The sequence below is a fragment of the Canis aureus genome, chromosome 4 (genome assembly GCF_053574225.1).
Source record: "Canis aureus isolate CA01 chromosome 4, VMU_Caureus_v.1.0, whole genome shotgun sequence".
NCBI lineage: Eukaryota > Metazoa > Chordata > Mammalia > Carnivora > Canidae > Canis > Canis aureus.
In genome coordinates, this window is record NC_135614.1 from 26100772 (window position 1) to 26127942 (window position 27171).

The 27171-nt window shown below is 45.7% G+C and overlaps 1 long non-coding RNA gene across 2 annotated transcripts; it reads left to right on the forward strand.

Moving 5' to 3' along the window:
* Positions 1-309: 309 nt before the first annotated feature.
* On the forward strand, positions 310-23043 carry LOC144312374 (uncharacterized). 2 transcript variants are annotated; one of them, XR_013377840.1, is made up of 3 exons: positions 310-918; positions 6325-6481; positions 8454-8942. It is a non-coding gene; the product is annotated as an uncharacterized LOC144312374 (long non-coding RNA). The 2 variants fall into 2 exon arrangements; XR_013377839.1 differs by lacking the exon at positions 8454-8942 and adding an exon at positions 20459-23043 and having other exon boundaries at positions 311-918.
* The last annotated feature ends 4128 nt before the right edge of the window (positions 23044-27171 follow it).

A 27171-nucleotide genomic window follows, 5' to 3' on the forward strand; every position in this document is an offset into this window, starting at 1 on the left:
GCCCGGCCCCCGGCCCGCCCCGGGGAGGGGCCTCCCGCCGCCGGCCCCGCCCCGCCCCGCCCCGCCCCGCCCCGGGAGCCGCCCGGCCGGCCGCGCGCCGGGGAGCGCCGGAGCGCGGGGGCGCGGGGGCGCGGGGGTCCCGGCGCGGGCCCCCCCGGGGGAGCCGGAAGCCTCGCGACCTGCGGGTTTGTCCCAGAGCCGGCCCTGCGCGGGCTCGGAACGTGCGTGCTGCGTGCGTGGGCCGGGGGCGCCGCGCGGTCGGGCCCGCAGAGTTTTCCCGCGGCCCTTCGCCCCCGGCCCCGCTGCCGCCCTGTGGAGAGAGCGCCAAGGTCAAAAAGTCGCTGTCAGGCCGCACCCGCCTGTGCGGGGCGCGCTCTCTCAGCAGCCTTCCCTCTGGGAGCTGATAGTCTAGACCTGGCTAAGCCTCAGGGCCATTATTAGATAAAACCCTTCAGGCACGGTTTGCTCAGGGAGACCAGGCCGGGGCCGAGGATGCAGGTGGGACTCTGCCTTCCTGCCCCTCCCGCCTTGGAGAGGAGAGACCGTCCTTTCTCTCTCAGGCCAGTAATGAGAGGGCTGAGGTGGGACCCATCACCAAGGTTTTGTGTGGTTGTGGGCCAGAGGAGCAAGCGGAAGGAAGGAGAAAGTATCCCCATTTTCTTGCAGGGCCCCCTGTATATTTTCATTTCATGGCACTCACCACATTTTGTAATGATATGTTTTAATTTACTGCTGTGAGAGGCGGTAGAGCTAGAATGTGGTCGTCCAGACACTGGATTCTGATGTCAGACTGCCTGCTTGGATCTCCGGGCAACTCTTTGACCGGCCGTGTGATGTTGGGCAAGTCACTTCATCTTTGTGTGTGTCAGTACGTTATCTGAAAACTGAGAAGAATGGTAGCACCTACCTCACAGGATTGTGAGTATTAAACAGGCCAAATCACATAAAGCAGCTTGAGTAGCTCCTGGCATCTAATTAGAACAGAGGTAGCTATTATTATTTGTTTAATATTTGCCTTCCCACTAAATTGTAGGCTCCAATAGAGCAGGGCCTTTGCCTCCTCTGTTCACCATTGTATACTTAGCCCTAGTCCCTCAGTAAACATTTGTGGAATGAAGGGACTACTTGGGGCCCTGGCAAGGGGAGTTACCACCCCTTCCTCTGTCCCCACTATCAGAGGACAGTAGGAACTGAGGCACATTAACTGTCTCCGTGGAGGAGAAATGAGCTGGGCGGGTTCCCAAGCTGCCCTGCCCAGGCAGCTGTACCCCAAGTCAGGGGCCAGCCCCAACTGGGCAAGATGGAGTTGGGCCAACTGCTGCGGCTCAGTCTTGATTACAGCAGGACGCCCACTGGGAGTCAGGCCTCCATTGTCAGCGGGCTGGCTCACCGAGAAGGCAGCTGAGAGGCTCCCAGCCTCCCAGGCTGCCTCCCTGAGGGGGTGGGTGGAGCAAAGCTCCCAGGGAAGGCTCCCCTCCTTTCCTCACCCAACAGCCCTGAGAGCTGGGGAGAACCAGACTGCCCAGTGGGGGCGATTAAGGGAATAGGAGAGGAAAAGCTTTAACAGATTGCCTGGGAGGAGGGCACAGAGGGCCAGCCAGAGGAAGGGGCTGAGGTGAACAGATCACCATGCCCCACCCCTCCCCAGGGCAACAGGAAGTGAAGCGCTGGGGAGTAAGGCCACTTCCTATCTCAAAGCACTGGGGTGAGAGCCTGAGCTCCAAGTCCCAGCGTGGGGCAAGGCCGTGAGATTATCTGTGGGGATGACAGTCCTGAATTTCTGTCATCCACCTTAAAGGCAGAAGTGATGTCTAGTCTGCACTCCAGAAATAGGGGCTGCATATTAGTCATCCATGTGCCCTTCCGAGCCCTCAGGACAGCTTGGCTCCTGCCCTCCTCATGCTGAAACTTTGTATTCATTAACGTCAGGGGCAGCGAGAAGATGGAGGGAGATCAGAACAAGCTAGGGCTGGTGTGAAGTCCCCTAGGGTATCCCAGGGAAAAAAATGTAAAATCAGGACTACAACTCCCAGGTACCCACTGTGAGGGGGGCTATCTTCCTTACTGAGGGTGAGCCTTCTATGCTGGGTATTTGAGGGTAACCTTATAAAGCTCTTCTCATTGAATGTCTGGGCAAAAGGAAGAATGATGAGAAAAATAGTGGGGGAAAGCCTGGGGAATGACTCACACTACCATGTAAGTGGAACTAGCTGCCTTTCAACGAATGTTTATCGACTGCCTACTATGTGCTTGGCGATGCCTCTCATTTTGAGAAACGTCCAAATAAAGTGGAAAGTTAGGCTTTACAATTACAACAAAACTCAAATCACTCTCTCCTTTTTCCTTTCTATGTCTACTTCGCTTCTCCCTCTCTCACTACTTCTGTCAACTGGTCAGACTCTGACGTGGCCAGAGTGGCAATGTGGAGCCTAGAGACACCTTTGTGTGCACACACAAACACACACCCTCCTGATCCCCACTGCTGTAGTACCCACACAACCTCCAGCTATCCCACAGCAATTAGAGGGAAGCTACATATAAATAATAACGAGTTCACTAGCTCCCTGCGCATCAGTATCTATGGCAACCTCATGGGGTCCTAGAGCTGCGCTGCTTCGGTTGCAGCCAGTCCCCTGGGCAGCACCAGCACTCAGGCTGTGCCCACAGCGCAGGGAATGGGAAATCACACAGGAAATTGATGCTCTGGTAATCACCAGAGGGGCTCCACTGGGTGGGACCCTCTGTCATTCTTCCCATCCCTCTCCTTGAAGTCTCCAAAAATTACACCACAGGATTTGCCCCATGAATTCAAGAAGCTTCCCTCCCAAATTTTCAAAAGCAATTTTAGAGTATAAAGGTACTTATTCTTCAGACCTGAGGAAAATGGGGCAATTGAAAGTGAGGTGCTTTAAATGCAAGGGGGATGACACTCTTGGAAACAGAATAATTACCTGCTTGTTGGAGGATGTTGTAAAATAAATTTGGGAAAGATTTAGTCTTGTGCCCATGAGGGGCTTTCAATCCACATTCCACAGAAACCTACAGGTTACAGGTCATGCCTCAGCAGCTGCTCAACATATATATTGGGGTTCCGCATAAGATTTTGTTGAAGAAGAATCTCTGGCTAAAAAAATGTTCCTGAAAGAAGTTTGAAACTCACAGCAGTGGCTTCTAAAGTCCCCTCCAACTCTAAGGTTCTAATGCTAGTTTTGGAGAATTCTGGGTGGTGAGGTCATGGCCTCTCTCCAAGGACTCTGAGGAAATTATTAGTGGTGAGGTACTTGAAACTAGTAACAAAATATGACAATGAGGATAAGAGTGAGAAAGGAGTACCTGGGTGGCTCTGCCAGTTAAGCCTCTACCTTCAGCTCAGGTCATGATCCTTCAGGGTCCTGAGATAGAGCCCCACATCTGCATTTGGCTGTCTACTCAGCGGGGAGTCTGCTTCTCCCTCTCTCTCTGCCCCTCCCCCTGCTTGTGCGCCCGGGCGTGCGTGCTCTCTCGCTCTCTCAAATAAATGAAATTTTCTTTTTTAAAAAAGAAGAGTGAGGGATCCCTGGGTGGCGCAGCGGTTTGGCGCCTGCCTTTGGCCCAGGGCGTGATCCTGGAGACCCGGGATCGAATCCCACGTCGGGCTCCCGGTGCATGGAGCCTGCTTCTCCCTCTGCCTGTGTCTCTGCCTCTCTCTCTCTCTCTCTCTGTGACTATCATAAATAAATAAAAATTAAAAATAAATTTTAAAAAAAAGAGTGAGAAAGACAAATGAAAACTCTTAAATTTCTTTTTTCAGTTTTATTTGTTTAAGTAATCGCTACACCCAGAGTGGTAAATGGCATGGGGGGTTCAATTCAGATGTGCTCATACCATCAATGGGATCTACATTGGTATCTTAAACCCAAGGTGTGGCTTTATCGCCATCTAATCTGATTCCTGAATCCAGACACTTACTCAATGGAGATACTCATTCATTCATTTCTTTAATTTTTTTTTATCACATCTGTTCCAGTCACATGGAAACCTAAGAGAACGATTTGACAAAATTCTTGCCCTCGTGTAACCAGCACCCACTCAAATTCACGACCCTGACTGAGATCAAGAGTCGCATGCTCTTCCAACTGAGCTAGGCAGACACCCTGACAAATGAAAACATTTAAATAAACAAGTTCTAAACTAGGGGGCCTAGTGAGGGATGCCCCTTTCTCCCCTGGAAGACACATCAAATCACAACCATGCACAGAATAGTTGATATGCCCCATCCTCAGTAACTATTTCCAACAGCGATTGTCCTTAGTGAGAGTGTTTTCCCATCCCTGCTGTGTTGAAGAGCTGAAAAAAAGGATTAGAAACCACAGATTTAACCCATAACTACAGTACTTCTTAAAAGAGGAGCTGAGGAATTTTAAATGAGGGGCTGAGCTCTGAAGAATTGGGCATAGGGGCTGAGATGTTGGGTTGAGAGGCTGAGGACATTCAGGGTGAGGTCTAAAAACTTTGATGTGAGGAACTGAAGTGTCTGAGGTGCTGGGAATGAGCTGAGTTCAGAATTTTGGATAAGTTGTAGGAGTATATAATGTGAGGAACAGTGGTATTTGGAGGGAGGGGCTGAGGGACTAACAGGGAGAAATTTCCTTCCATTTTCCAGCTAGAGGATTGGTTCCAAAGGGCAGTCTGGTTTCCGCCTTCCCATCCTCAGTCCAGGTCAGGGCTCTCTCTGCCTCTCCACTGCTCCACCATCCCACTAGAGACTGTGCACTCCTTGAATACAGGGGGGTACCTTATCTTTCTCCTTGTATCCTTTTTTATTTTTTAAGATTTTATTTATTCATGAGACACACACACACACACACACACACACACACACACACACAGAGGCAGAGGGAGAAGCAGGCTCCATGCAGGGAGCCCGACGTGGGACTCAATCCCAGGACCCCAGGATCACGCCCTGGGCTGAAGGCGGCGCTAAACCGCTGAGCCACCCGGGCTGCCCTCTCCTTGTATCCTTAACACGTAGCACAAAGCCTGGCATATAGTAGGTGCTCAATAATTATTTGTAGAATGAGTGGAGTATTGGGACACAAGACTGAGATATTTAGGACCAAGAGGGAGCACCAGCAGAGAGGTGACAAAAACTGTCATGAGAGAAAGAAGAGAGATACTGAGGTAAGGGCCCGGCTGCCTGCACCTGTGGGGTGGTCAGGGCACGGAGTGGCAGGTGGGGCCCCCTGGTGGGCAGATCTGAGGCGTACAAAGTGCTAGAGGGAGGAGCGGGAGAGCCAGAGGAAAGTGAATGAGAAAGGTGTGGTGAAGATAATAAAACCACCATTGTAGCTAACCTTTAGGGAGAGCTTCCTATAAGAAAGGTGGAGGCATTGAGTACTCTATTCCATTTAATCCTCGCCACCACACTCTGAGTGTAGGGGCCATCAGCCCCATTTTGCCAAAGAGGAAACTAGAGTTTAGAAAAGCAAAGTAGGGACACCTGGCTGGCTCAACTGATAGAGCATCTGACTCTTGATCTCAGGGTACTGAGTTTGAGCCCCACATTGGGTGTAGAGATTACTTAAAAAAAAAAATAGAAAAGGAAAACAACTTGCCTAAGAGCAAACAACTAACATGTTGCTGGGGATAATGTGACTGAAGAAAAGTGAATAGAAATGGATATTGAGGTGAGGGAGTGGTAAATGGCATGGGGGGTTCAATTCAGATGTGCTGGTACCAGCAATGGGATGGATCTACATTGGTATTTTAAACCCAAGGTGGCTTTATCACCATCTAATCTGATTTCTGAATCAGATTAGACACTCAATGGAGATACTCATACATTATTTCTTTAATTTTTGGATCACATCTGTTCCAGTCACATGGAAACCTAAGAGAACAATTTGACAAAATTCTTGCCCTCGTGTAGCCAGCAAGCAATGAACCTAGAAAGTGGTCCTTTTAGCCTGCAGCATGTTCTAGAGAGAACATAAAATAAAGCAATGAGATTGAGTGGAGAAGAATAGAGAATTCCTTTAACTGAGGCACTCAGACATGGCTGCCCTTGGAAAGAGACATTCAAGGGACACCTAAATGATAGTGTCCTTATGGTAGGAGGAGGTAGTCATTGGAGGTATGGGACAAGAGCAGCCCTGGTGGAAGGAACTGCAGCAAAGGCCTGAGATAAAAATGGTCATGGTATATTTGAGGGGTGGAAAGAAGGCCTATGTGGCAGGAACAGAGTGGGCAAGTGGGAAGCCATAGGCTAACAGGACCTGGAGGCCCCAATAAACTCCATCGTCCTGGTACAACCACCCTGAGGCTCCTTCCTAACGTGCATCACAGGGAGTCCACAGGGCAGGCTGCCTCCATGTTCACAAAGGAACGCCAGCTGAAACCCCAGCTTAATACCAGAAGATACCTTCATCCAGGGTGGACATCAAAATGGGCCCAAAGCTGGAAGTGACACTGTTCCTTGTCTAACAAAAAGGAGGTGCTGGAGGTGAGTTCAGGGTGACCTCTTAGTGCTTGTGGGGCTTGGGGGGTGCTATGCTGAGAGGTTCTGCAGAGAGAGGCAATGTCCCCTCAGTCCATTTAGGTAACCATCTCACTGCCCTGGGTAAGCTTTGGTCCCAACTCTTATAGGGGATAAAAATATGGGCCAGAGATAGGCCCTGCCTTAAAGGAGCCTTACTCACTGGAGGCAAGAAGATAAGCACGATAATAACACAATGATACGAGAAAAGATTAGTACCATAGTAAAAATGGCTGCCTGACTCACATTTCCCTCCCCTTGCCTAACCTCAGTTCTCTGTTCAGGTGTCACTTCCTCAGAGTAGCTTTTCCCTGACCTCTTGGCCAGATCAGATCCCTGAATGACAACCCCCAAAGTTCCATCCACCACTTCTTCAAAGCACTTGTCCCAAGTGTAATCTTACATGTGTTTGTGTGACTAAAGACTTCATGAGGTTAGGGTCTGTGTCTCTTTATGTTCATCCTGGTATCCTCTAAAGTGCCTGGGATATAGCAGGTACTCAGTAAATGCACGAGGGTAAAAGTAAAGAACTATGGGACTTTTAATGGGGAAACAATCAGAGCAGTTGGAACAATTGGAAAACCTGGAGGAGATGAAAGGAGGGGAAGGATGTTGGCAGATGGAATTGTGGGTGAGGAGTCACTGCTAGTAGAGAAAAGAGTGTGAGTCAGGCCCTGAGATACTGAGGGATAGGCAGGTGTTTGGGGAAACTGGGTGGTCAGGTGAGCTAGAAGGGAGGAAAAGAATAGAAATCTGGGGACCAGCCAGATGTTAATAGTATTTGGCTCTGGGCCAGGCAGGGATGGGTTTCAGGAAGGACCAACGCCCAACTTTCTGACCAGACTAGGTCCAGAGGTTCTTAGATCCCAGATCTTGGCTAGAGATACTATTTACCAGATATTCCCACTTGAATGTCCTGCTATCTCCCCAAATTCAATATGATCCAAATCCAAATTAATCAGATTGAGAGACAGTATAATATGGTAGTTAGAACAATGAAGCCAAATCCTGGCCTTTTACTAACTATGGGAGTCTGCACATTTTATGGCTTCTCTGTGTCTCAGTTTTCTTATCTGCAAAGTAGGTATAATAATAATAGCACTTACCCTATAGGGGTTTATGAGGAGTGCATGAGAAACATAAAACAGTGCCTTGCATATTTAAGGGCTTAATAAAAATTAACTGTTATAATTGTTTCTCTTGCCTTGCCTATTTTTTTCCTCCAATTCCTTTAGCTCTGATGGTAACATGACTCTCCTGCCAATGACTTATGTTCAGAATCTCCAAGTCGACTTTGTTTTTGTTTTTGTTTTTTAAGACTTTATTTATTTATTCATGAGAGACACAGAGAGAGAGAGAGAGGCAGAGACACAGGCAGAGGGAGAAGCAGGCTCCATGCAGGGAGCCCAAGGTGGGACACGATCCTGGGACTCCAGGATCACACCCTGGGCTGAAGGTGGCGCTAAACCGCTGAGCACCCTCCCCCACCCCCAGGCTGCCCTCCAAGTCAACTCTGACTCATCCCTTATCTCACTTAGAAAGCAGAGCCAGGTTTGAATTCTACCACTCACACTAGTTGTATGACCTTGGGCAAGTTACTTAAACTTCTTGAGCTTCATGTTCCTCACTGGTAAAATAAAGATGTAATTTTCACTCCAGGGTTGCTGTAACAATTTAGTGATAATATTTGTATGTTAGTAGCTCAATTCCTGATGCTAAAGGAATGGTAGTTATTATTATTATCATCATGTATGCCATCAGGGATCAACACCAGTATGTCTTCCCCTTTAAATGTCTTTGAATCCATTCCTTCCTCTGTATTTTCCTCCCACCACCCTAGACTTGGCCTACCTCACTCTCCAGAGTTACTGCAGTAGCTCTCCTACCTTTGCCAACTTCATTTTATACTTCACTTTTCTTTCTCTCTCTTTCTTTTTAGAAATATTGGTTGAACACCTACTTTTTTTCAGGGCACTGTCTCAGTGCTGGGAGTAGAGCAGTGGAAAAAATAGATGCTGTCCTTGCCTTCGGGAAGCCTACTTTCTGGTGAGAGGCACAAACTATAAACAAATACTTAGTATACCAGGTGGTAATAAATGCTATGAAGGAAATCAAAGTTGGGGAAAGGGATAGAGGTGCTATTTAATGTAGGGTAATCAGGGAAGGCCCCTCTGCTAAGATGAGTATATATGCAGAGATCTACGGGAAATAATATCACTTTCAGTACATCATCACATCTTTGCTGAAATGCTCTTTCTTTCAGAATTAAGTATGGATGCTCATTTAGAACTTTCTAGATCCTCTGTAATTCTAGCCAGTTTTGTGATTTCATACCATTCCCATAATGCCCTTGCTTCTATAGACATGATTAACATGTTAAGTATGTACATTGTTAGATATACAGTATTTATCTCTGATTGTGGTATCAGTGTGGACTTTTCCCTCTTCCTTAAGTGTGCTTTCTAAATTTTATGATGAACATGGATTACTTGAATAACAGCAAGAAACATAATGCCGTATTTTCTCCTCATCATCTTATTATAATCTACATATAACACTGCAAGGTAAATTTTATATCCCCATTTTACAGATGAGAAAACTGAGGCATAGAGAAGTGAAGCTGATCCTCTAAACTCAGCTCTTGAAATGTCTGGCACCCAATTTCAGGCTCACTGTGTGCTTATTTTAAGCTTCAGTTTGCCTTCTCGGTTAGAGCATAGGTTTCTTAAGGGCAGAGATCTTGCTTATTCCCATATCTCCCTCTTTCTCCTTCTCATGCTTTTATCAGACTACTATGTACTGTACATAATGGGTGTTTTTTAATGGATTGGTCTGTTCCATGTCTGGTCTATTGTTACAATATGGTTTGTTGTCTTGCTGGTGGTGCTATTGTGTATGCTCTTGACCCTGGGCCCATGGGTGGAGAACCTGAAGATCCCCGGGGGCAGAGGTGAGGAAGCTGGACCTCCACCCACAAAAGGGCAGTGATTCTGCTTGTCCACTAGAGGCCGCAGTAAGCTTGGGTTTAGAGAGATGTCAGGGCTGTGGATTACTCAGCAGACCCCACCCCAGGAGTCATTCCCAGCACCAAGTCTGTCCTAGAGCCCTGGGCCCCGGAGACAGCCTATCAGTGTACCTGGCTTCAGTTTCTTCCAATAGATCATCAGATTCCCAGACCTGGAATGGTTAGCTCCAGAATAAAAGCTGCTGATGGCAGCTAGATAGCAGGACTATGCTGGCAGGCTCCAGATGCCCCTCAATTAGCCAAATCAACAAACACGCATGGAATACCCTGTGGATTGACTGCTGTGTACCACATAGCGTGCTAGACTCTGGGACTAGCTTGGTGAACAAGACAGACTCTATTCCTGCCCTCCCAGCCCTTATGATCTAAGGAGGTACGCAGACAAGCCTAAAAATATTGTATTGTGTGATGAGCTAACACGATTCCTGTTCCAGGGTTAGTTCTCCTTGGGTCTCATTTCAGTGTGGATTATCCCATGAGATATCTACCTGCTTTAGAGAAATGAAATAAATAAAAATGAGAGGCAGAGAAAAGAACCTTTGTCCACATTTGGAGGATCACTGTGGAGCCCCCTCCTCTCTCAAGGGAGAAAAGTTCCCAGGGCTCTTGGCAGATCTGAGGGTGTTTGGGTTGAGTGGGTGCTGGGGGCAGGGAGGTGCTGGGCCACTTCTCCACAGCTTTTCTTCTCTCCTTTCTCCAAGTGGCCTGGGAGCTTTGCTTGGGAAGGAAAGGAGAGTCCCCAGATGTTGGACTACCATACAGAGTGTGACGCAGACTGCTGGTTTTCTCACTGATTTTTCATAGCTTCTTTCTTTTCTTTGTTCCTTTTTTTCTCAGATTATCTGTCAATCAATGTATTTATCACATGAGTGTTGTATCTCGGGTATTCCTTTTTGCCCAGAATCATGAAGTCAAGGAAGTTGCAACAGTTAGGGAGATAAGATAACTAGAGAGAGGGGACCAAAACACACTCATGCAATGCAGCGTTTTGACAAGTACAAATTGGTAGTTGCAGACACTCATTGCTGGGGTCGATCCCTAAGGCTGATGTGGTCTGGGGAGGCTTCCTTACTGGACAATGAGACCAGGGCCTTCTAGGATGAGTCTTCAATCTATCCTGGTAGGGTTTCGCTGGGGGAGATATCCTCAGAGAACAGAGGGGAGGATAAAACATCCCCCACGCCCCAGCTGTTCATTCCACTGTGCCTGGACAAGGGGCTCAGAGGCCCATGTGCTCAACATTCCTTAGAAGCAGCTTCTGAGTCAGAGCCCCAGAAACAGCTGAGGCAGCTTCAGGCTGGAGTCTTGGCTCTCTTTTCCCCTTTTCTGTCCAAAAGCAACTCCCTCCCTAGCTATTTGGATGTGACCAGAAACCCAAGCAGGGCTCTGGGGTAGCAGCCTGGCTCAGCCAGTCTATAAAGTGTATTTGGTCCCTGCATCCCCTCTAAGGCTGCAGCCCTTAGGTAAAGGTGTGTACCCAATGCCACCTCTGCCAGGAAGTCTGAGGGATGAGGAAGACTCACGCTGCTGTGCCTACAAGTCAAAGCCCCCAATGCAGCCATTGTTGAGCTCCCTCTGGTCAGGGGTCTTAACCAGGACTTGGCTTGAGTTAAGACAGCAGCATTCCCCAGGCAATCTGCCAGCACCTCCTCACTGCCTGGGCGTGGGGCCCAGGACATGCCAGGGCAATGCCAGAGAGCTGACTCAGGGGGCGGCATGAGGGAAACAGAAAAACCCTTCTCACCCACCAGCTAAGAGAGGAGATGAAGCTGCCCTGAGGCCTGCTGTGATTGCCCTTTAGTGCAGACCACCAACAGGCTCTGTGGGTAAGTCCACTCCTTAGCTACTGATCCATGAAGCACCACATTTCCCGGGGCCACCAGCAGAAAGCCAAGGCTCCCTCTCTCTCCTTTAGTTTCCCTTTTCCTATGAAGACCTCTAGATGTGTAAATCTAGGTTCCCAAACTCCTTCTGAAATTGATTTGGGCCCTGCCATCCTCACTTTCTTAAAACTGTGACCTTGAGTCACTTTGACTTTGGTGAGTTTTAGATTCCTTATATCTAAGGTGTGGGACAGGTAATACCTGTTTGCCCCATAGGACTATAGTAAGGATCAAATAAGATCCCTTCTATAAAGGGAACTTAATATAACTTTAGAGCACATTTATAATAAAGTATTATTATTGTCGGGGTTATTCCTAAAATGGGAATTACAGCTGCTGGTCCCTGAAGCTCAAAGTCCTCTTCTTTGCCTCTTTTGTCTGACAAGTTGTTCTAAAGTCAGTGCTGGAATCTTAACCCAGTCCAGATCCTCAGAAGCATCGACACAGGCTTTTCTGCCTGGTGCAATGGTGCCAACTTAGGGAAGCAGCACCAGCCCAGCTCTGTTAAACTGGTTCTTTCCCTTCTAATCAGACTTCTCCAGTCCAGTGTGCCTGCAGTGATGACAAAGGAACCTAAAATAGCTCAGGCTCTGCAAACACTGCTGGAGACAGCTTGGGGCATAAGGTGTTGCCTGTCACCCGTGAGCCTGTCCGGGCATCCCAGCCAGGTGCAGCCTTCAACCCTCCAGGGCCTGGTGTGTCTTCCTCTATGCAGTAGAGGATGACAGTGCCTCCTGTCAGCACTTTAGGTGGCTGAATTGGATGACTACCTAGAAAGTTGGCCTGGCAAGAGGTGCCAAGGGTGGGGGCTCACGGCAACCCCCCAACTGGCTCCTCACATGCACACTCTGGCTGCACCAAGAGGCCAGGCGAGTTAAGATGATGCAGAATGGCATCTGTCTTGTAGTCCCAAGAATGGTTGCTGACTGGGAACCAGGGGAGGTTCTGAGGACCCTGCAGCCAGCAGGCCCTGGCTTGTCACTCTTGCTGCAGAACCAGTTTGGTATAGGCGGCTGCTGGGCCTGCCTCTGCTCTGAGACTTTGCACGGGCCCTCGTGTATTCAAATGAAGAGGCATGCCGGGAGCCCTGGGCAAGAGCTGCCGACCTGACTGCACAGCAGCATTCCTTATGGTGGAATTCCCCATATCTTAAGCAGTCATTTTCATGTAGCACTAGTCTTACCCTTAGAACTTTCTCATCCAACTTTGTCTTAAACACTTTTCCTTTCCTGGGTGATTGTTATAAGAAAGATGAAGTCTTAGTTTATGTCAGGAATTCCAAACCGCTGGTCTGTTGGCTAAATCCAACCCATAAACTTGTTTCTGTTGACTTGCACAGTTTTAATTGGGAAGTTTTGACATTAAAAAAAAAAATCCAGGGGCACCAGGGTGGCTCAGCGGTTGAGCATCTGCCTTTTTGGCTCAGGTCATGATCCCGGGGTCCTGGGACTGAGTCCTGCAGGTTCCCCATGGGGAGACTTCTTCTCCCTCTGTCTCTGTCTCTGCCTCCCTTTCTGTGTCTCTCATGAATAAATTAATAAAATCTTCAAAAAAAAAAAAATCTGGATTTCAGGGCACCTGGGTAACTCAGTTGGTTAAGCACCCGACTGAAACCTCTTGGTTTCAGCTTAGATTGTGATCTCAGGGCCATTAGATCGAGCCTGGTGTGGGGCTCTCACTCTGCATGGAGTCTGTATGTTATTCTTTCTCCCTCTCCCTCTGCCCCTCCCGCTCTCACTCTCTAAAATAAATAAATAAATCTTTTTAAAAAAATTCCAGGTTTCAAATATTTCTTAACATTTTGTGTTCTAGGTTGGTTTCTCCCAGAACAAGTCTTCAGTTTCAAATAGTTTACTTGGAAGGTGATCCTAGGAAACTCCAGTTAGGAAGTAGGAAAGTGGGACAGGGAAGGTAAGAGGTAAGGGTAAGGCTATTAAGGGAATTATCACCTGGGGCTTGATTCTTCTGGGGAACTCAGAGAAGCAGTGTAGAACAGGTCTCAAAGTTATCTCACCCGAGAGGCAAAGGCATTAGCATATTTACCCACCAAGCCCAGCAGTCACTGGCTGGGAGCTAGCTGCTCCAGTGTGGGAGAGAAGGGGCAGTGGTGGTATTAATTCATAAGGAATGTTCAGCCTGTTGTACGGTGGAAAAAAGTGGGCTCCAAAGGCCAGAAGAAGCTGGAACTGACAGCATCTGGTACGGTATGGAAAATCTAGCAAAACTGGTCCTCAGTTCTCACTCGGCAACAATTAGCAGGAGCTGAATGCCAGGTGCCCCATTAAACAAGACAAGAGCTCTTCTGTCTACCATAGTCATTACACTCCCTGCCCCACATTGTCCTACACTCCACCTGCTTTGCTCTTTACATTACCTGCTTAGCCTCTCGGGTGTTTGCATTTGTGACTCCTGGCTTATGTCTTTGTACAGGCTATTCAGAGCTAGAGCGGTGAATCCCATTGTTCATGTTTCCAATAACTTCTTTCTGTTTGTGTTAAAAATTTTCTGTTTCTCTAACCCTGTACTCTGAATTATTTAATTCTCTGAGTCTCAGACCACTTTACCTCGCGTTGTATAACCTGCATCAGAGTGTGTAGGATAGGTCCTCACTTTGGGGGCTGACTTGGGGAGGCCCTTTGTTATCTCTTCAATATCAACCTAATTGGCTTTCAGTTCCTAAGATGTACTGAGCCCTTTTCTGCCTCTTGTCAATACCCCTGCCTGGAAAGTTGTTTTTTCCCTTTATGACGTGCTAATGAGGACTAAGCTTAAATGTCACCTCCTCGGTGAAGGACTAAGCTTAATGTCACCTCCTCGGTGAAGCCTTCCATATCACTCACTCCTCTACCCCTTACTAGGTTATGCCCTTCCACTGTGAATTCTCACAGTGCACTGTATTCCTCCTTAACATATTTAAAATAATTACATACACATTGGTGTAATTTGTATTTATACTGGAGTCCCATCATTAATAAAGTTAATTTATGCAAACCCAACCGTACATACTCAGTGGAAAGAGCAAGAAACAAAGAATTTCCTTCATTCATTTAAAATCACACTACATCATTAAAGCCAGATCTTGACATTTACTATCTTAGGGTGACACCCAAAGTGCAAAGAGAAATAGATGTTATTTCTTGGCTTTTGTGCTTCTAAATGCCAAGGTCCTGGCAATGTAAGGTATTTTCAAGAATAATTTTGCAATCTTTGCCTCATGGACTGATTTTAGAATCTGCCACCACCCACTAATACACAGAAATGTAGAAGGTCGAAATCAACTGCATTATCTATCTCTCCGTCTAGACTGAGGCTCCGTGAGGACAGACAACATGCTTGCCTCCAACCATTACTGGATCCTCAGGGTCCGGCAAAGTGCTGGACACATAGTCGGTATTCAATAAATCTTTGTTGAATGGATGATGATGGGTAGGTGGTGGATGATGGAAGATGGGTGATAAGGAGGGATGATCAGAACTGTGAGAACCAACGCTGTTGTGCAGGACACACTTGAAGATGGGGTGATTCTTAATATGATGTAGCTACTTACCAGGCTGCAGGGAGGATGAAGGGATGAGCTTGCTGAACTACTGCATTTGGACTAGCTACCTAAAGGCCTACACTTTTATAAGTCTCTGAGGATTTGTTAAGTCCTGTACTCTACTTTCCCCCAAACCAAATTCTCTGGATTAGAGCCTTATCCCAGGCAGTGTAGCCGCCTCTGAGTCACCGCACAGAACTGCTGTACCCCTCAGGGCTCAGACAGTGCACCATCCGGTGTGGATTCCTAGCCCAAATTAAAAACTCCACCCAACCCCCTACTGTGACCCTGCTCATGACTCCCTCCTTATTTTAGCCCCAAACTTTGTTTTGACCCCAACTGATCTCAATCACAGTTGTTTTTATAGCTCTTGTGCTGATCCCAACCTCGATTCCCACCTGGACCTTGACCTTGGCCTGGACATAGGCTTGCTTCTGATCCTGAGTACATTATACAGCCATGCTTTTTTGGTTGTTGTTATTTATAAAAATCTTTACACATAGTATTTAATTTGAAATTAACAACTCTATGTAATCATCTCCATTTTACAAATGAGGAAACCAAGAGGGTGGAAAATGCCTAAGGTCACACAGTTAGTAAATTGGGGATCCCAAATCAGATACAGGTCTTCCTGCCCTAAATCCAGGGCTACAGGAGTGTGAGTCACTTAATGTCCAGATATAAGTCTTCATTGCCCTTGTGGCAAAGTAATCCTAGATAATCAAAGACCTCAAGGTACTGATAGTAGTCATAATAATAATAATTTTAACTTACTAGGCAATTTCTTTGTGACCAGCAAAGTGCTGAGAAGCTCTTCATACATTTTCTCATCTAATGCCCACCACAAGGCTACAGAGCTTGTAGCTCTGTTTTACAAGTAACCAAACCATGGCTTTCGGAGGTTAAGTAATTTGCCCAAGGTCACACAGCTAGTTAGAGACAAGCCAGAATATGGATTCAAGTCTCTCTGATTTTAAATGTATTTCACTTCAGGGATACCTGACTGGCTCAGTCAGTAGAAGATGTAACTCTTGATCTCAGGGTTATAAGTTAAAGCCCCACGTTGGGAGTAGAGGTTACTTAAAAAAAAAAAAAAATCTTCAAATGTAATTCACTTCAACCTTTACAAAGAAATGGGATAGCAACAGGAAGCAGCCAGGAATCTGAGTCTTGCAACCACGTACTCACCATACCTTTTGAGCCATAGTGCCAAATTCCAGGGTTTTGTGTGTTTTATCACCAAAACTGGGTCAAAAATGAGTCAAGTCTTGGTAGAACTGACTCACTGTGGTGTCTGTCAGCCCTAAGAGGAGACAGGAAGCCTCAGAGGGCAACAGCCAGATGACCACTGCAGAGTGGATGAAGGTCCCGGAAGCATCCACCACAAGCCCCACGGTGGTTAAACGTGGAAGTCCACGTGCCTGCCAAAGAAAAGACCCAGACCCCAGGCCCATTTAAAAAATTAGACCTGCCAATCCCCATTTCTTTCTCCGTACTCAGCCCTATTGCCTAACAGTGCTCCATTTTGGTCTTTTCTCTGTCTTTCATCTCTGACTCTCACACTTTATCCTTCTCCTTCATGGGCGGGCTCTTTGTTTCCATCTCAGGCCCCCATCCCCACCTCATCTCAAGACTCTGAATATCATTGATGCCACCTTCCCATGCCCTGTTTCTCTGAATCCTATTCTCAGTGCCTGGTAGATCCCTGTGTCCCCCTCTTTTTTGGCAACCATTTTTTAGTAAAATATACATAAATGGTAAGATTTACCACTAATATATATCTTACCATAAATGGTAAGATTTAAAAGTATTAATTAAAAATAAATTTAAAAATTATTAATTAATTAATTAATTATTAGCGTGGTGAAATATACATAACACTTACCTTTTTAACCATTTTTAAGTGTACAGTTCAGTGACATCAAATACTTGTGCTTTGTTTTATAACCATCATCACTATTCATTTTCAGAACTTTTTCAACATTCCAAATAGAAACTCTGTACTCATTAAATAACTCTGCATACCCTCTCCCCTCAATGCTGGTAGCCTCTATTCTACTTTTTTCTGTGTGAATTCTATTTTAAGCACCTCCCAGAAGTGGAATTCCATGATATATATGGCCTCTGTGTCCAGCTTGTTTCACTAAATACAACATTCTCAGCTTCATTCATGTTGTAGCATATATTCGAATTTCATTCGTTTTTAAGGTTGAATAATATTCCCTTGTATATATAGCATGCCACGTTTTGTTTACCCATTCATCTCTTGATGGACAGTTGAGTTGCTTTGCCTTTTGACTTCACCTATTGTGAATAATGTTGCAGTGAACATGGTGTACAAGTATTTGTTGGAGGCCCTGCTTTCAATTCTTTTGAGTATATACCTAGGAGTGGAATTACTCAATCATATGGTAATTCTGTTTAACTTTTTGAGGACCTGCCAAACTGTTTTTCATAGGGGCTGTACCATTTTACATTCCTACCAACAATACACAAGGGCTTCGATTTCTCTACATCCTTGCCAACACTTGTTATTTTCCACTTTTTTTTTTTTTTTAATAATAGCCATCGTAATGGGTATGAAGTGATATGTGAAATCCATTTTGAACACAGTGGTTCAACTATTCCAGATTCCTGGGGTCTGTTCTTCCCCCTGGGTTTCCCATGAACCTCCCCTGGCTGGCAGGATTAGTATTTCCCTGTGGCAGAGAAACCACCATTGCTGATGAGCAGTCAACACACGTCTTTCTTCCTCTGTCTTTCTTCCAAACTCTGACAAGGGCTGCCCATCTCTCTGCCTTTTGCTTATGGAAAGTTGGACTGAGAAATAACACAGGCTTTGGGAAGAATATGAATTCAATATCTTTAGGCCCACAGTCTTCTGAGCTCTTTTATTCATGTAGTCTTCCAGGCCAGAGGCCATTGGACTCCACAGGGACCGACTTTATAGGTTTGAACTGCCGCTGACCTCAGAACTAGAACAGTATCCAGATCCTAGGGCAAAATTGTTTCATGGTCTCATTAGGACCCAAGGGAACTGCTTATATTCTGGTTAAAACCCCCATACTATTTGAATCAAGCCCTTTCCTTTGCTGAGCCTAGTATTCGGTGGTTTAGGTCTCCAAGACAGATCCTGGGTGTGGTGATTCACCTCCTGCATAACCCTTATGACTCCTTGAGGGGAACTTGGAAACCTGGAATTTTGGTTGGGATTCCCAGTTCATATTCCCAGAACCCAGACTCTCTGGGGCAACATTTGTTTGTATTGTTTAATACTTACGTCCTCTCCATGGACTTCTGATGTCAAGAGCAGAGCACGTCAAACCTGGCCCCCATATGGTCATAAGTTCTGAGTTTTGTTACAGCTCCAGCCTTACTTCTTTGCTCATATTAGGTGCATGGTATATTTCTTTTTCTTTTGGTCTTTTCTGTCTTCTGTGAAAGCAGGTGGAAAAAACAGAGACCTACAGAGGGAAGTGATTCACCCTAGTGCATGGATGGAGTCAGCAATAGAGCTGGGAATGGAACTCCATTCTTTGACTCTGAAACCACAGCCCTCACTGTGGGCAGTCACCCTTTTCCTCAAGATAAAGCTCTCAGCTTATGCTCCACTATATGGCTTTTGTACTTGACAGGTGCCCCTGGGATTGGGCCGTGGGGCCCTCTACCCTCAATCTTCCCACTCTAACCCATGAGACTGTTATATTGACCTTCAAATATGGATTTTTATGGTATAGCCCTTGAAAGGAAGTTTCTAAGGCTCTTTATAAAGCAAAACACATGACCTTGCAAGTTTGGAAACACAAAAAGTTCCTGAAGACCAAGAACGAGGCAATTGTAGCTCTCCTCTCTTCCCTTGCATTCTTACTTCCCCTTCACTGTCCTGTCATTTCAATTCTCCCTTCTGCTACCAGCACACAGTCCTAGAGGGTTATCATTTCCCCATTCCCTCCAGCCCAAGCCTAGACAAAACCCAAGTTACTCTCTTTTGCTTCTCTTATTTCAATTGAGACTGATAAGAGTTTTCAGCTTTACTAGAAACCTTATACATATCCTTGTTTAAGAACCTATAATGCCATGGGATGCCTGGGTGGCTCAGCTGTTGAGCATCTGCCTTTGGCTCAGGGTGTGATCCTGGAGTCGAGTCCTGCATCGGGCTCCCTGCATGGAGCCTGCTTCTCCCTCTGCCTGTGTCTCTGCCTCTCTCTCTGTGTCTCTCATGAATAAATAAATTAATTAAATCTTAAAAGAAAAAAAAAAAAAAGAACGTATAGTGCCTTGGGGCACCTGGGTGGCTCAGTTGGTTAGGCATCCAACTCTTGGTTTCTGTTCAAGTCATGATCTCAGTGTTATAATCTCAGGATCTTGAGATTGAGCTCTGCCTTGGGCTCTGTGTTTGGTGTAGAGCCTGCTTGGGATTCTCTCTCTCTCTGCAACTCCCCACCTTGCACTCTTTTTCCCTCTCTTTCTGGCTCAAAAAAAAAAAAAAAAAAAGAAAAAGAAAACCGATAATGCTTTCCTAGAGTCTATGGTATCAAGTACAGACTTCCACCTAGCTTTTAAGATCTCTTACAATTAGACCTCATCCTTTCTAGCTCTACTTCTTTCTCACTACTCTTTGGTGTAAACTCTTCCTAATTGCACCAGATTTCTCACTGCTTATATACATGTGCACACACATACACACACATACACGTAGTTAAGGACTTATAAAACTTACTCTCCATAATATATAAAGTGTTTGTTCCAGCTTCTGTCATTTTCCAGGGCTCTTGTTTGGAACTTCTTTTTTCCCCGTGTCCTACCAATCCAACATGACACATCCTTTAGGATGTGTTCAGGCCTAGGACATCTCTAACTTCAGTGTGTCTGTTCTTGTCTTTACTGCAATTTTGGTTAGTGGTCAGATTGGTTCATGTTAACTTCTTAAAAAAATTATGATAAAAATACACATAAAACTTACCATCTTAACCATTTTTAAACATACAGTTCTGTAGTGTTAAGTATATTCCCCTTGCTGTGCAACTGATCTTTAGAACTTTATCTTACAAAAGTTAAACTTTATACCCATTCAAGAACAACTTCCCATTTCTCTCTCGTCCTATCATCTGGTAACTACCATTCTCCATTCCTATGAATTTGCCTACTTTGGATACCTCTTTATCTAAAGATATGTAGAATCACGTAGTATCTGTGGGGTTATTTTGACTGGTTTATTTCACTTATTATAATGTTCTCAAGATTCATCCATGTTGTAACATGTGGCAAGATTTCCTTCCTTTTTAAGACTGAAAAATATTCCAATTATATGTATGTACCACATTTTGCTTATCCATTCATCTGTCAATGGACACTTGGGTTGCTTCTACTTCTTGGCTATCGTGAATAGTACTGCTGTGACATGAGTGTGCAAACATCTCTTTGAGACCCTGTTTTCTTTTTTTTTTTATTTTTATTATTTTATTTTATTTTATTTTATTTTTATTTATTTATGATAGGCACACAGTGAGAGAGAGAGAGAGGCAGAGACACAGGCAGAGGGAGAAGCAGGCTCCATGCACCGGAAGCCCGACGTGGGACTTGATCCCGGGTCTCCAGGATCGTGCCCTGGGCCAAAGGCAGGCGCCAAACCGCTGCGCCACCCAGGGATCCCGAGACCCTGTTTTCAATTCTTTTGGATATATACTCAGAATTGGGAATGTTGGATCATATGATAATTCTGTTTAATTTTTTTGAGGAACTACCATGATGTTTTCCATGGTGGCTGTACCATTTTACAATCTTACCAATGGTGCAAAAGTGTTCTAATTTCTCCACAACTTGCCAACACTTGTTCTTTTCTTTTTTTGTAGTAACCATCTTGCTTAATGGTGTTTTGATTCCTGTATATTCATTTTGTCTTCCTTATCAGATTTTAAATTTCTTCAGGGCAGGATAACATAAGTTTTTCTGCATGCCCTCAGGGCCTAACCCAGCACTAGGTACACCTTAGGTATTTGAAAGTAATTTTTGGTTGATTGAATGAAATTAACAGCTTGAGTTGAGCTTAATTCTTTTATTTTTGAATTTGGGGTAGAATTTTCTTTGCAAACAGAAATAGCAGACTGTCACAATGGACTGAATAAATCCTTAGGATGTTATGCCGTGGAGCAGAGGGTCTGCTCAGGGAAAATGTTAGTGTTGCTTCCTTCTTGACTAAAAATACAAACATCATGGTCATCCCACAAGCTGCTGGGCCCATTGTTGCTGAGGATAGTTCCCACCCTCCCTGCAAAGGAAACCCAGTTTTACTCAGGTGGAACCAGAAGATCTTAGGTGAAAAAAAAAATTGAGAAGCTCAGAAGGGTGCCTGCCAGAGCAAGATCTGTCAGGAACTATCACAGAAAGTAAGTACAGATATTCTCAAGTCTGCTTTGTTCTCACCTCTACCCAGTTTCTCCCAATTTTCCTGAGGTCCTAGGGAACTAATTTTTCATCCACTGCTGTGACTTTGAGGGTTACTCTCATTCTCCAAACTCTTTCAATCTCTATAGAAAAGTCCCTCCATTAGCCATCCACTTGGCATTTTTAAAATGAAATGATCATTAGGATCTAAAAAAAGAACAAGACAAAAGTGCCGAAGCAATTAACTTTTTGAGAATAGATTCTTTAGAAAAGTCGCCTCAGGCTGGCTGGGTTTGCACAAGACTCTCAGGTGTACATTCCCTTCTTGATTCATCCCTGTCTGAGAAATTCTGCCCAAAAGTTGGCCTTCCAGCCCTGGATCTTTCCCATCTCTACACTGGCCCTCATTTCAAAGGATAGAGTTGGAGTGAAAGCCCCAATAGATAGAAAGTTTGCGATTTAATTGGGCATTTCCCAGGTAAAAAAAAGTAAACCAACACTCCCCAGATATGCATGGACTGACATTTTCCCCAAACTTGTTTGGTGGTAAGAATCTTGTAAGATGCGTATTGAGAATCTGATTCCTAAGCCCCATTCTGGACCTAATGAATCAGAATTTCCAAGGAAGTAACCTAACATTCCATATTTTTTAAACCTTCCATCCAGGTGATTCTTATCATCAAACAAGGTCAGAAAACATAAAATTAGTGAATATTTTATATTACAGATTCCTAGGTACCTATTCAACACAGTACATTTTTCCCTCTGTGGGGGTGGGGGTGGTAAAGAGACAACACTATCATAGTGATAAACAACACAGGCTTCAGAATCAGAAACCTAGGTTTGACCTGCCATGTATTGGCATGACTATGTGACTTTAACTTCTCAGAGCCTTCATTTCCTTATCTGTAAGGTGGGGATGGTGTTGCATTTTTGTCATCGAGAATTAAATGAGATAATGTACATGGAACTATTACCCAATGCCTGCTAAATAAAATGCATGCTCAGTAAAGAGATGCTACTATTATTTTCCCACAGAAGAACCATAGAGCATTTTCATCATTTAATGATGGGTGAATGATGGTTATGAAAAGAGAGGACTGTCCATAGATGTTTCCAGAGATCCACATGGATACATAAGCATAGCCAGAAGACCCGGTGATCACTTCTCTGACTAGACCCAGCTGTGGCTGGCTATATTAAACAAAAGGAAAAACATCTTTATTAAAATCTAGCTCAAGCTAGGTAGGCAGGAACCAACACAGACATGACTTGGACAGCTGGGGCTACCCTGGGATGTCACCAGTGGTTAGAAGTAGGAAGATTCCCCAGGTATAAGGACAAGCATTCCTGCCTTCCTGAATAGAATGCAATACTTGGATCAGAGATAGTTCTCCACCTCTTGGAATCAAGCAGGTATGGGTATGAGTCCCAAGTCTGCCATCTACCTATAGCATGACCTTGGGTAAACTGCTTAATATCTACGAACCTCTGTTTTCTTATTTGTAACATGAAGAAAATAATAGTTTTCCTTAAAGGTTGTTGCTAAGATTGAAAAAAGAAATGAATGTTAAGCAAAAAAAGGAGCTTACTACCATTTATCTTTAACAATATCCTCTTGTAGGGAGCAGCCTCCCCCCCCCCCTCCTCCTTCTTCTTCTTTTAATGATTCCTTTTCTTTTTTTTTTTTTTTTTTTATTTATTTGTGATAGGCACACAGTGAGAGAGAGAGAGAGAGAGAGAGGCAGAGACACAGGCAGAGGGAGAAGCAGGCTCCATGCACTGGGAGCCCGACGTGGGATTCGATCCCGGATCTCCAGGATCGCGCCCTGGGCCAAAGGCAGGCGCCAAACCGCTGCGCCACCCAGGGATCCCCCCCCCCTTTTTTTTTTTAAGTAATCTCTTCACCCAACGTTGAGTTTGAATTCACAAGCTCCAGATCAAGAGTCAAATGCTCCTCTGACTGAGCCAGCCAGCCACCTCCAACCTTCCTCTTCTTTAACCACTGTCGCACTTTCCACCATCACTGCTCTCAGAGTAAAGAGAAGCCTCCCTACTTGTCTACCTTTATGCTGTTCTTTCACTCTGCAAACTCATCTATCTCAAGGGTTCTGCTTTGTCCCTGCTCCCTCCTCTCACAGACTTCCATACATTTTGTCCTATACAACTTCTGAAAGGATACTGACCTCCCCCGAGGGTTTGGCTGCCTCATCACACTGTTATCGATCACTGCTTAGAGGCAAGCAGCACCCTTCTGCAGGTGGGTAGGAAGGCGGAGAGACCGAGGGTGGGGGTTGAGGGTGGTCAGGAAGGGAGGAGTAAGGATTCAGACTGAGGAGGGGAGAGGGTGGAAATGTGTCATGAGTTTCCTCAAAATCGGCCCCAGCCCTCCTGAATTCTGAATCTCATCATTTTCAGTGAATGAATTCAGATGATTCACTTCCCCTCATTAGCCCTTTATTTTCCTCTCTGTGTAATGGAAAGGGAAGTGCTTGCACTTGCTTTAAAGACCGAGAAGCATATAGAATCCAGCTTGGAGGAGCCACGAGCACATGAAATTATACATCATTGGGGCTAGGGATATATGTTGGTTTTCTTCTGAGCAAAGTTTTTGAATAACTAACTCCTGGCTGCATGTATGTCCTTAAACATCATTGACTTCTTTGGCAATACCTATTAGTTTCCCGTTTCCATTTTCAGCCCCTTCCCTCCTGGGTATCCCCTCTAGATTCCAGTTAAGCAGCCATTGCCATCCAGCACAGTAACCTAAGCAGAACTTTTGGGACCAGAACTTAGCTTTGGTTCCTGGAGGGTACTCAAAATCTAGATCTGGAAAGCCATGACCAAGACTCCTTTAAGGTCACAAGTTCCAACTGAAGAAGTAACTGGGTTTGGGTTAACGACAAGGAAAATTTTAGCCAAAGCTCAAAATATTCAAGCAGAGATCTCAGCTAACTGGCTTGGGTGGGGCTAGGAATTGGGCCAGAGATTGTGAGGCAGGGAACGGGAAGAAAGAGTAGGGGTCAGAGGCTGAAGCTGGAGGGACCAAGTTGGCTGCTCTGTTTAGGGCATGACTGACGACAGAGTATAACCTCAGAGTGCAGTCCCTGGGCTCTTTGCTTTCCATGAGTAAGGAAGCAAGTATGTGGTTTCCTCTGCCCTACTCGGTCCACTCTTTCCGCAGGCTGCTGGGGGCCTAACAGTCCTAGCACTTCCCCTATCATGTTTCAGGACCCACTGTGACAACAGCATCTTTTCCCTGAGCACTAAACTAAACACACAGAGGAACATCAGACCCAAGGAAGCTATGTGACCAGCATTCGGTGCCTCCTTCCCAGAATTGCAGAGGAATCTGTCTGCCCTGGGTGTAGGGGAAAAAGAGAAGAGCTTCAGACAACAGACAATGGAGAAGGGGGGAGGGAATGGGAGTCAGGGTTATGGGTGGTGAGCAGCACATGCAGCTGGCCAGTTGCTGGGAACTGTTGGCTAAGGACACAGCATCCCCACTTAACTGGAATTCTGGGATGCACTCCAGAGATTGCTGGTCTTCTGGACCAGTACAGCCATAGTCAGGAAGGCAAGGCAGGCACTCGGGGTAGGAATTGTAGTTTACAAAGTTCATCCTTCTTTTTTCTTTTTCTCTTTCTTTCTTTCAGAGAGAGAGAGCACATGTGTGCATGCATGTGCAAACAGAGGGAAGGATAGAGGGAGAGAGAGAGTCTCAATCAGGCTCCACACTCCGTGTGGACCTGGGCTTAATCTCACAATCCTGAGATCATGACCTGAAATGAAATCAAGAGTCAGAGACTCAACTGACTGAGCCACCCAGGTGCCCCAGAAGTTCATCCTTCTCTCTCTAGTATCTAGAACTGTACCTGTCACATAGTAGGCTCCTGATCAATACCGGGTACATAGGGGCACCTGGGTGGCTCCGTGATTGATCATCTGCCTTGGCTCAGAACGTGATCCCTGGGTCCTGGGATTGAGTCCCGTGTTGGGCTCCCCGCAGGGAGCCTGTTTCTCCCTCTGCCTGTGTCTCTGCCTCTCTCTCTCTTTCTGTGTCTCTCATGAATAAATAAAAATTTTAAAGTCTTAAAAAAAAACACTGGGTACATAAAGGAGCAAACGGATGCTTTCACGCACAATCATGATCTCATTCAATCTGCAAAGTGAGGCACAAGCAGAGCAGGTGTTGCCTCCTTTTGCACATTGGGAACTGAGATCAAGAGAGTTAAGTGTCTTGCTTCAGATTATTCAGCTAGGATGTGGCCGACCCGGGGCTAGACACTGTACTCTCTATATAGTAACACGCTGAGCATTCTTGGTGTAGCGACCCAGGAATATATCCTGTGACTTGACGTGAACTTCCCTTTAGGTCCTGCTGGTCAGAAAATAGCCTTTTCAGGGGCCCAGTTTCCTGGATATAGTCTCAGGGCCAAGTTTAGACTTCCTGGTTCCCTTTGCACACCTGACATCTGCCTGATCTTTTATGAGAAGCTTCTGGAAAGGGGGCCCCTCCACCAGTCTCCATTGCCACATCTTACTGGGAAGTTTGGTCCCCTGAACCACAGAGGTGAGGGCTGGTGGTGTGACCCTGAGGGTCAGAACAGAATGAAATTCTGAAATTATGTTCCTTATTCTCTCACCCTTGATAAAAACTTCAGATAGCGAGCTCACCAAGTTAGTTCCCAGAACCTAGGCAAGCAACTAAATCATACTACACCAAGGGTTCCCCAGGAACTAGGCACCCATAGCCCAGGGAGTATTCTGGAAGGCAGTCTCCAAAATCAGCAAGAGGGCTCCCTTGAGCTGGGACATTATATATCATCTGACCCTCATCTTCACAGCATTCTGTCTTGTACCCCGGTTTTGTACCCCTCTCCATGGAGGCAGTGAGGTAAAAAGCATGGGAACAAGGATCAGAAAACCTGGGTCCTAGTGCTGGCTTTGTCACACATCAGTCTGTATTTTTTTCTCCACCTCCTTCTTCTCATCAGCAAAGTGGGAATAATGCTTCCCAGCTATGCCACAAAGAGGAATAATTTGTATCAAAGTGCTTTTTAGGGGTATCCCTGGGTGGCTCAGCAGTTTGGTGCCTGCCTTTGGCCCAGGGCATGGTCCTGGAGTCCTGGGATCGAGTCCCATGTCGGGCTCTCTGCACGGAGCCTGCTTCTCCCTCTGCCTCTCTCTCTCTCTCTCTCTCTCTCTCTCTCTCTGTCTGTCTCTCATGAATAAATAAAAATCTTTTTTAAAAAAGTGCTTTTTAGCACAAGACAGTATTATTTTTTTATGGCAAGAAGAAAAGAGAGTAGGGGAACTTCCAGAGTGACCCAAAGCTCTCTGTTCTCACTTGTTTGCTGATCCATTCCTCATAAAGCACCTATGTGAACAAGGTACGTGCCCAGTGCTGAGAGGAGACAAAGACTTTGAGGATGTGATCCCTGCCCTCAAGGAATTGAAAAGACTAACACAGTTGTGCACCAAAAGATGGACACAGAGATTTCAGAGAGCACCAAAGATCGCAGAGTGGAAAGAAAGCGGAGTTGGAGGCTTCAGTATTGTTCAACCAGGAGAAGGGACCACAGGGGGAAGGAAGGGGAAGAAAAGTGTCAGCTGCATAACGGTCTCCAAGCCTCTTTGTCCAGGAGGAAATGAGGTCATCCTGCTCTCAAGAATCAGCATGACAGCCTCCAGCCAAGTAATCTAGAGTCATGAGAGCTGTTGGGGGTGCTCTGTGAATCATGACAGTATGCTGGGAATTTCCTGATACCCAGTCTAGTAGTTTCGGGGTAAGTCCTCAGGCTGCAACATCTCTGTTTACATTTTG